An 11469-nucleotide genomic window follows, 5' to 3' on the forward strand; every position below is an offset into this window, starting at 1 on the left:
AGGGCCTTCGCCATCAAATAAAAGAGAGGTTCGACCTCACTCGAACAACGACGGGCTGCTATTTCGATAAGTTCGAAATAACATTCTTTAAGGCCAAGGGCCTTCGCCATCAAAAAAAAGAGAGGTTTGACCTTGCTCGAACAACGACGGGCTGTTATTTCGATAAGTTCAAAATAACACCTTTTAAGGCGCCAAGGGCCTTCGCCATTAAACAAAAGAAAGGTTTGACCATGCTCGAACAATGACGGGCTGTTATTTCGATAAGTTCGAAATAACACCATTTAAAGCCAAGGGCCTTCGCCATCAAATAAAAGAGTGGTTCGACCTCGCTCGAACAATGACGGGCTGTTATTTCGATAAGTTTGAAATAACACCCTTTCAGGCGCCAAGGGCTTTCGCTATCAAACAAAAGAAAGGTTCGACCTCGCTCGAACAACGACGGGCTGTTATTTCGATATGTTTGAAATAACACCCTTTTAAAGCCAAGGGCCTTCGCCATCAAATAAAAGAGGGGTTCGACCTCGCTCGAACAACGACGTGTTGTTATTTCGATAAGTTCGAAATAACACCCTTTAAGGCCAACGGCCTTCGCCATCAAATGATAGAGAGGTTCGACCTCGCTCAAACAACGACAGACTGCTATTTCGATAAGTTTGAAATAAAACCCTTTAAGGCCAAGGGCCTTCGCCATAGAATAATTGAGATGTTCGACCTTGCTTGAACAACGACGGGCTGTTATTTCGATAAGTTCAAAATAACACCCTTTAAGAGCAAGGGCCTTTGCCGTCAAACAAATGAAAGGTTCAACATCGCTCGAACAAAGACGGACTGTTATTTCAATAACTTCGAAATAACACCCTTTAAGGCCAAGGGCCTTCGCCACCAAACAAAAGAAAGGTTCGACCTCATTCGAACAACGACGGGCTGTTATTTCGATAAGTTCGAAATAACACCCATTAAGGACAAGGGCCTTCGCCATCAAATAAAAGAGAGGTTCGGCCTCGCTCGAACAACGACGGGCTGTTATTTCGATCTGTTCGAAATAACACCCTTTAAGGCCAAGGGCCTCGACATAGAATAAAAGAGAGGTTCGACCTCGCTCGAACAACGACGGGCTGCTATTTCGATAAGTTCAAAATAACACCCTTTAAGGCCAAGGGCCTTTGCCATCAAATAAGAGAGAGGTTCGACCTCGCTCGAACAATGACGGCCTGTTATTTCGATAAGTTCGAAATAACTCCCTTTAAGGCGCCAAGGGCCTTCTCCATCAAACAAAAGAAAGGTTCGACCTCGCTCGAACATCGTCGGGCTGTTATTCCGATAAGTTCGAAATAACACCCTTTAAGGCCAAGGGACTCCGCCATCAAATAAAAGATTCAACCTCGCTCGAACAACGATGATCTGTTATTTCGATAAGTTCGAAATAACACCCTTTAAAGCGTCAAGGGTCTTTTCCATCAAACAAAAGAAAGGTTCAACCTGGCTCGAACAACGACGTGTTGTTATTTCGATAAGTTCGAAATAACACCTTTTAAGGCCAATGGCATTCGCCATCAAATAAGAGAGAGGTTCGACCTCGCTCGAACAATGACGGGCTGTTATTTCGATAAGTTCGAAATAACACCCTTTAAGGCACCAAGGGCCTTCGCTATCAAACAAAAGAAAGGTTCGACCTCGCTCGAGCAATGACGGGCTGTTATTTCGATAAGTTCGATATAACACCCTTTAAGGCCAAGGGACTTCGCCATCAAATAAAAGAGGGGTTAGACCTCGCTCGAACAACGACGAGCTGTTATTTCGATAAGTTCGAAATAATACCCTATAAAGCGCCAAGGGCCTTTGCCATCAAATAAGAGAGAGATTTGAGCTCGCTCGAATAACGACAGGCTGTTATTTCAATAAGTTCGAATCCCTTTAAGCCCATAGGCCTTTGCCATCAAACAAAAAAAGGTTCGACCTCGCTCGAACAATGACGGGTTGTTATTTCAATAAGTTCGAAATAACACCCTTTAAGGCCAAGGGCCTTCGCCATCAAATAAAAGAGTGGTTCGACCTCGCTCGAACAACGACGGGCTGCTATTTCGATAAGTTTGAAATAACACCCTTTAACGCCAAGGGCCTTCGCCATCAAAAAAGAGAGAGGTTTGACCTCGCTCGAACAACGACGGGCTGTTAATTCGATAAGTTTAAAATAACACCCTTTAAACCGCCAAGGGCCTTCGCCATCAAACAAAAGAAAGGTTTGACCATGCTCGAACAATGACGGGCTGTTATTTCGATAAGTTCGAAATAACACCTTTTAAGGCCAAGGGCCTTCGCCATCAAATAAAAGAGGGGTTCGACCTCGCTCGAACAACGACGGGCTGTTATTTCGATAAGTTCGAAATAAAACCCTTTTAAAGCCAAGGGCCTTCACCGTCAAACAAAAAAAAGGTTCGAACTTGCTCGAACAACGACGTGTCGTTATTTCGATAAGTTCGAAATAACACCCTTTAAGGCCAACGGCCTTCGCCATCAAATAATAGAGAGGTTCGACCTCGCTCAAACAACGACAGACTGCTATTTCGATAAGTTTGAAATAAAACCCTTTAAGGCCAAGGGCATTCGCCATAGAATAAGAGGGATGTTCGACCTTGCTTGAACAACGACGGGCTGTTATTTCGATAAGTTCAAAATAACACCCTTTAAGAGCAAGGGCCTTTGCCGTCAAACAAATGAAAGGTTCAACATCGCTCGAACAACGACGGGATGTTATTTCGATAACTTCGAAATAACACCCTTTAAGGCCAAGGGCCTTCGCCATCAAATAATAGAGAGGTTCGACCTCGCTCAAACAACAACAGACTGCTATTTCGATAAGTTTGAAATAACACCCTTTAAGGCCAAGGGCCTTCGCCACCAAACAAAACAAAGGTTCGACCTCGTTCAAACAACGACAGGCTATTTTTTTGATAAGTTTGAAATAACACCCTTTAAGGCCAAGGGCCTTTTCCATCAAATAAGAGAGAGATTCGACCTCGCTCGAACAACGACAGGCTGTTATTTCAATAAGTTCGAATCCCTTTAAGGTCATGGGCTTTCGCCATCAAACAAAAGAAAGGTTCGACCTCGCTCGAACAATGACGGGTTGTTATTTCGATATGTTCAAAATAACACCCTTTAAGGCCAAGGGCCTTCGACATAGAATAAAAGAGAGGTTCGACCTCGCTCGAACAACGACGGACTGTTATTTTGATAAGTTCGAAATAACACCCTTTAAGGCGCCAAGGGCCTTCGCCATCAAACAAAGAAAGGTTCGACCTCGCTCGAACAACGACGGGCTGTTATTTCGATAAGTTCGAAATAACACCATTTAAGGCCAAGGGACTTTGCCATCAAATAAAAGAGGGGTTCGACCTCGCTCGAACAACGATGAGCTGTTATCTCGATAAGTTCGAAATAATACCCTTTAAAGCGCCAAGGGCCTTTGCCATCAAACAAAAGAAAGGTTCGACCTCGCTCGACCAACGACGGGCTGTTATTTCGATAAGTTCGAAATAACACCCCTTAAGGCCAATGGCATTCGCCATCAAATAAGAGAGAGGTTCAACCTCGCTCGAACAACGACGGGCCGTTATTTTGCTAAGTTTGAAATAACACCCTTTAAGACCAATTTCCTTCGCCATCAAATAAGAGAAAGATTCGACTTCGCTCGAACAACCACAGGCTGTTATTTCGATATGTTCGAATCCCTTTAAGGCCAAGGGCCTTCGCCATCAAATAAAAGAGAGGTTCGACCTCGCTCGAACAACGACATGCTGCTATTTCGATAAGTTCGAAATAACACCCTTTAAGGTGCCAAGGGCCTTCGCCATCTAACAAAAGAAAGGTTTGACTACGCTCGAACAATGACGGGCTGTTATTTCGATAAGTTCGAAATAACACCCTTTAAGGCTAAGGGCCTTCGCCATCAAATAAAGAGGGGTTCGACCTCGCTCGAACAACGACGGGCTGCTATTTCTATATGTTCGGAATAACACCCTTTAAGGACAAGGGCCTTTGCCATCAAATAAGATAGAGATTCAACCTCGCTCGAACAACGACGGGCTGTTATTTCGATAATTTTGAAATAACACCCTTTTAAAGCCAAGGGCCTTCACCGTCAAACAAAAGAAAGGTTCTAGCTCGCTCGAACAACGACATGTTGTTATTTCGATAAGTTTGAAATAACACCCTTTAAGGCCAAGGGCCTTCGCCATCAAATAATAGAGAGGTTTGACCTCGCTCAAACAATGACAGACTGCTATTTCGATAAGTTTGAAATAAAACCCTTTAAGGCCAAGGACATTCGCCATAGAATAAGAGATATGTTCGACCTCGCTCGAACAACGACTGGCTGTTATTTCGATAAGTTTTAAATAACACCCTTTAAGAGCAAGGGCCTTCGCCATCAAACAAATGAAAGGTTCAACATCGCTCGAACAACGACGGGCTGTTATTTCGATAAGTTCGAAATAACACCCTTTAAGGCAAAGGGCCTTCACCATCAAATAAAAAAGAGGTTTGACCTCGCTCGAACAATGACGGGCTGCTATTTTGATAAGTTCGAAATAACACCCTTTAAGGCCAAGGGCCTTCACCATCAAACAAAAGAAAGGTTCGACCTCGTTCGAACAACGACGAGCTATTATTTCGATAAGTTCGAAATAACACCTTTTAAACCCAAAGACCTAAGCCATTAAATAAAAGATAGGTTCGACCTTGCACGAACAACGATGGGCTAATATATCAATAAGTTCGAAATAAAACCCTTTAAGGCCAAGGGCCTTCGCCATCAAACAAAAGAAAGGTTCGACCTCCGCTCGAATAACGATGGGCTATTATTTTGATAAGCTCGAAATAACACTCTTTAAGGCCAAGGTTTTTCGCCATCAAATAAAAGAAAGGTTCGACCTCGCTCGAACATCGACGGGCTGTTATTTTGGTAAGTTCGAAATAACACCCTATAAGGCCAAGGTCATTCGCCATCAAATAAAATAGAGGTTCGACCTGGCTCGAACAATGACGGGCTGTTGTTTCGATAAGTTTGAAATAACACCCTTTAAGGCCAAGGGCCTTCGCCATCAAATAAAAGAGAGGTTCGGCCTCGCTCGAACAACGATAGGCTGTTATTTCGATAAGTTCGAAATAACACTCTTTAAGTCCAAGGGCCTTGGCCATCAAATAAGTGAGAGGTTCGACCTCGCACGAACAACCACAGGCTGTTATTTCGATAAGTTTGAAATAACACCCTTTAAGGCCAAGGGCCTTTGCCATCAAATAAGAGAGAGATTCGACCTCGCTCGAACAACGACAGGCTGTTATTTCAATAAGTTCGAATCCCTTTAAGGTCATGGGCTTTCGCCATCAATCAAAAGAAAGGTTCAACCTCGCTCGAACAATGACGGGTTGTTATTTCGATAAGTTTGAAATAACACCCTTTAAGGTCAAGGGCCTTCGCCATCAAATAAGAGAGAGGTTCGACCTCGCTCTAACAACGGTGGGCTGTTATTTTGATAAGTTCGAAATAACACCCTTTAAGGCGCCAAGGGCCTTCGCCATCAAACAAAAGAAAGGTTCGACCTCGCTCGAACAACGACGGGCTGTTATTTCGGTAAGTTCGAAATAACACCCTTTAAGGCACCAAGGGCCTTCGCCATCAAACAAAAGAAAGGTTCGACCTCGCTCGAACAACGACGGGTTGTTATTTCGATAGTTCGAAATAACACCCTTTAAGGCGCCAAGGGCCTTCGCCATAAAAAAAAAAAAAGGTTCGACCTCGCTCGAACAACGACGGGCTGTTATTTCGATAAGTTCGAAATAACTTCCTTTAAGGCACCAGGGGAATTCGCAATCAAACAAAAGAAAGGTTCGACCTCGCTCGAACAATGACGGGCTGTTATTTCTATAATTTCGAAATAACACCCTTTAAGGCCAAGGGCCTTCGCCATCAAATAAAAGAGGGGTTCGACCTCGCTCGAACAACGATGATCTATTATTTCGATAAGTTCGAAATAACTCCCTTTAAGGCGCCAAGGGCATTCGCCATCAAACAAAAGAAAGGTTCGACCTCGCTCGAACAACGACGGGTTGTTATCGATAAGTTCGAAATAACACCCTTTAAGGCGCCAAGGGCCTTCACCATCAAACAAAAGAAAGGTTCGACCTCGCTCGAACAACGACGGGATATTATTTTGATAAGTTCGAAATAACATCCTTTAAGGCCAATGGCCTTCGCCATCAAATAAGAGAGAGGTTCGACCTTGCTCGAACAACGACGGGCTGTTATTTCGATAAGTTCAAAATAACATCCTTTCAGGTGCCAAGGGCCTTCGCCATCAAACAAAAGAAAGGTTTGACCACGCTCGAACAATGACGGGCTGTTATTTCGATAAGTTCGAAATAACACCCTTTAAGGATAAGGGCCTTCGCCATCAAACAAAAGAAAGGTTCGACCTCGTTCGAACAACGACGAGCTATTATTTCGATAAGTTCGAAATAACACCTTTTAAACCCAAAGGCCTAAGCCATTAAATAAAAGATAGGTTCGACCTTGCCCGAACAACGACGGGCTAATATATCAATAAGTTCGAAATAAAACCCTTTAAGGCCAAGGGCCTTCGCCATCAAACAAAAGAAAGGTTCGACCTCCGCTCGAATAACGATGGGCTATTATTTTGATAAGCTCGAAATAACACTCTTTAAGGCCAATGTTTTTCGCCATCAAATAAAAGAAAGGTTCGACCTCGCTCGAACATCGACGGGCTGTTATTTCGATAAGTTCAAAATAACACCCTATAAGGCCAAGGTCATTCGCCATCAAATAAAATAGAGGTTCGACCTGGCTCGAACAATGACGGGCTGTTATTTCGATAAGTTCGAAATAACACCCTTTAAGACCAAGGGCCTTCGCCATCAAATAAAAGAGAGGTTCGGCCTCGCTCGAACAACGATAGGCTGATATATCGATAAGTTCGAAATAACGCTCTTTAATTCCAAGGGCCTTGGCCATCAAATAAGAGAGAGGTTCGACCTCGCTCGAACAACCACAGGCTGTTATTTCGATAAGTTTGAAATAACACCCTTTAAGGCCAAGGGCCTTTGCCATCAAATAAGAGAGAGATTCGACCTCGCTCGAACAACGACAGGCTGTTATTTCAATAAGTTCGAATCCCTTTAAGGTCATGGGCTTTCGCCATCAATCAAAAGAAAGATTCAACCTCGCTCGAACAATGACGGGCTGTTATTTCGATAAGTTCGAAATAACACCCTTTAAGGCCAAGGGCCTTCGATATAGAATAAAAGAGAGGTTCGACCTCGCTCGAACAACGACGGGCTGTTATTTTGATAAGTTCGAAATAACACCCTTTAAGGCGCCAAGGGCCTTCGCCATCAAATAAAAGAAAGGTTCGACCTCGCTCGAACAACGACGGGCTGTTATTTCAATAAGTTCGAAATAACACCCTTTAAGGCGCCAAGGGCCTTCGCCATAAAAAAAAAAAGGTTCGACCTCGCTCGAACAACGACGGGCTGTTATTTCGATAAGTTCGAAATAACTTCCTTTAAGGCACCAAGGGCCTTCGCAATCAAACAAAAGAAAGGTTCGACCTCGCTCGAACAATGACGGGCTGTTATTTCTATAATTTCAAAATATCACCCTTTAAGGCCAAGGGCCTTCGCCATCAAATAAAAGAGGGGTTCGACCTCGCTCGAACAACGATGATCTATTATTTCGATAAGTTCGAAATAACTCCCTTTAAGGCGCCAAGGGCATTCGCCATCAAACAAAAGAAAGGTTCGACCTCGCTCGAACAACGACGGGTTGTTATCGATAAGTTCGAAATAACACCCTTTAAGGCGCCAAGGGCCTTCACCATCAAACAAAAGAAAGGTTCGACCTCGCTCGAACAACGACGGGATATTATTTCGATAAGTTCGAAATAACATCCTTTAAGGCCAATGGCCTTCGCCATCAAATAAGAGAGAGGTTCGACCTTGCTCGAACAACGACGGGCTGTTATTTTGATAAGTTCAAAATAACACCCTTTCAGGTGTCAAGGGCCTTCGCCATCAAACAAAAGAAAGGTTTGACCACGCTCGAACAATGACGGGCTGTTATTTCGATAAGTTCGAAATAACACCCTTTAAGGCCAAGGGCCTTCGCCATCAAATAAAGGAGGGGTTCGACCTCGCTCGAACAACGACGGGCTGCTATTTCGATAAGTTTGAAATAAGACCCTTTAAGGCCAAGGGCCTTTGCCATCAAATAGGATAGAGATTCGACCTCGCTCGAACAACGACGAGCTGTTATTTTGATAAGTTCGAAATAACATCCTTTTAAGGCCAAGGGCCTTTACCGTCAAACAAAAGAAAGGTTCGAGCTCGCTCGAACCACGACGTGTTGTTATTTCGATAAGTTCGAAATAATACCCTTTAAGGACAAGCCCTTCGCCATCAAATAAAAGAGAGGTTCGACCTTGCTCGAACAACGACGGGCTGCTATTTCAATAAGTTCGATATAACACCCATTAAGGCCAAGGGCCTTCGCCAACAAAAAAGAGAGAGATTTGACCTCGAACGAACAACGACGGGCTGATATTTCGTTAATTTCGAAATAACACCCTTTAAGGCCAAAGGCCTTCGCTATCAAATAAAAGAGAGGTTCGACCTCGCTCGAACAACGACGGGCTGCTATTTCGATAAGTTCGAAATAACACTCTTTAAGGCCAAGGGCCTTCGCCATCAAATCAGAGAGAGGTTCGACCTCGCTCGAACAACGACGGGATGTTATTTCGATAAGTTCGAAATAACACCCTTTAAGGCGCCAAAGGCCTTCGCCATCAAACAAAAGAAAGGTTCGACCTCGCTCGAACAATGACGGGCTGTTATTTTGATAAGTTCGAAACAACACCCTTTAAGGCCAAGGGCCTTCGCCATCAAATAAAAAAAAGGTTCGATCTCGCTCGAACAACGATGAGCTATTATTTCGATAAGTTCAAAATAACACCCTTTAAGTCGCCAAGGGCCTTCGCCATCAAACAAAAGAAAGGTTCGACCTCGCTCGAACAACGACGGGTTGTTATTTCGATAAGTTCGAAATAATACCCTTTAAGGCGCCAAGGGCCTTCGCCATCAAACAAAATAAAGGTTCGACCTCGCTCGAACAACGACGGGCTGTTATTTCGATAAGTTCGAAATAACTCCCTTTAAGGCACCAAGGCCCTTCGCAATCAAACAAAAGAAAGGTTCGACCTCGCTCGAACAATGACGGGCTGTTATTTCTATAATTTCGAAATAACACCCTTTAAGGACAAGGGCCTTCGCCATCAAATAAAAGAGGGGTTCGACCTCGTTCGAACAACGATGATCTATTATTTCGATAAGTTCGAAATTATACCCTTTAAGGCGCCAAGGGCATTCGCCATCAAACAAAAGAAAAGTTCAACCTCGCTCGAACAACGACGGGCTGTTATCGATAAGTTCGAAATAACACCCTTTAAGGCGCCAAGGGCCTTCGCCATCAAACAAAAGAAAGGTTCGACCTCGCTCGAACAACGACGGGATATTATTTCGATAAGTTCGAAATAACATCCTTTAAGGCCAATGGCCTTCGCCATCAAATAAGAGAGAGGTTCGACCTCGCTCGAACAACGACGAGCTGTTATTTCGATAAGTTCAAAATAACACCCTTTAAGGCGCCAAGGGCCTTCGCCATCAAACAAAAGAAAGGTTTGACCACGCTCGAACAATGACGGGCTGTTATTTCGATAAGTTCGAAATAACACCCTTTAAGGACAAGGGCCTTCGCCATCAAATAAATGAGGGGTTCGACCTCACTCGAACAACGACGGGCTGCTATTTCGATAAGTTCGAAATAAGACACTTTAAGGCCAAGGGCCTTTGCCATCAAATAAGATAGAGATTCGACCTCGCTCGAACAACGATGGGCTGTTATTTTGATAAGTTCGAAATAACACCCTTTTGAGGCCAAGGGACTTTACCGTCAAACAAAAGAAAGGTTCGAGCTCGCTCAAACAACGACGTGTTGTTATTTCGATAAGTTCGAAATAACACCCTTTAAGGACAAGCCCTTCGCTATCAAATAAAATAGAGGTTCGACCTTGCTCGAACAACGATGGGCTGCTATTTCAATAAGTTCGATATAACACCCTTTAAGGCCAAGGGCCTTCGCCATCAAAAAAGAGAGAGGTTCGACCTCGATCGAACAACGACGGGCTGATATTTCGTTAATTTCGAAATAACACCCTTTAAGGCCAAGGGCCTTCTCCATCAAATAAAAGAGAGGTTTGACCTCGCTCGAACAACGACGGGCTGCTATTTGGATAAGTTCGAAATAACACCCTTTAAGGCCAAGGGCCTTCGCCATCAAATCAGAGAGAGGTTCGACCTCGCTCGAACAACGACGGGATGTTATTTCGATAAGTTCGAAATAACACCCTTTAAGGCGCCAAAGGCCTTCGCCATCAAACAAAAGAAAGGTTCGACCTCGCTCGAACAATGACGGGTTGTTATTTTGATAAGTTCGAAATAACACCCTTTAAGGCCAAGGGCCTTCGCCATCAAATAAAAGAGGGGTTCGATCTCGCTTGAACAACGATGAGCTGTTATTTCGATAAGTTCAAAATAACACCCTTTAAGGCGCCAAGGGCCTTCGCCATCAAACAAAAGAAAGGTTCGACCTCGCTCGAACAACGACGAGTTGTTATTTCGATAAGTTCAAAATAATACCCTTTAAGGCACCAAGGGCCTTTGCCATCAAACAAAAGAAAGGTTCGACCTCGCTCGAACAACGACGGGCTGTTATTTCGATAAGTTCGAAATAACTCCCTTTAAGGCACCAAGGCCCTTCGCAATCAAACAAAAGAAAGGTTCGACCTCGCTCGAACAATGACGGGCTGTTATTTCTATAATTTCGAAATAACACCCTTTAAGGACAAGGGCCTTCGCCATCAAATAAAAGAGGGGTTCGACCTCGTTCGAACAACGACGATCTATTATTTCGATAAGTTCGAAATAACACCCTTTAAGGCGCCAAGGGCATTCGCCATCAAACAAAAGAAAGGTTCAACCTCGCTCGTTCAACGACGGGCTGCTATCGATAAATTCGAAATAACACCCTTTAAGGCGCCAAGGGCCTTCGCCATCAAACAAAAGAAAGGTTCGACCTCGCTCGAACAGCGACGGGATATTATTTCGATAAGTTCGAAATAACATCCTTTAAGGACAATGGCCTTCGCTATCAAATAAGAGAGAGGTTCGACCTCACTCGAACAACGACGGGCTGTTATTTCGATAAGCTCAAAATAACACCCTTTAAGGCGCCAAGGGCCTTCGCCATCAAACAAAAGAAAGGTTTGACCACGCTCGAACAATGACGGGCTGTTATTTTGATATGTTCGAAATAACACCCTTTAAGGCCAAGGGCCTTCG

This window comes from Nicotiana tabacum, chromosome 6 (assembly GCF_000715075.1).
Source record: "Nicotiana tabacum cultivar K326 chromosome 6, ASM71507v2, whole genome shotgun sequence".
Classification (NCBI taxonomy): Eukaryota; Viridiplantae; Streptophyta; class Magnoliopsida; order Solanales; family Solanaceae; genus Nicotiana; species Nicotiana tabacum.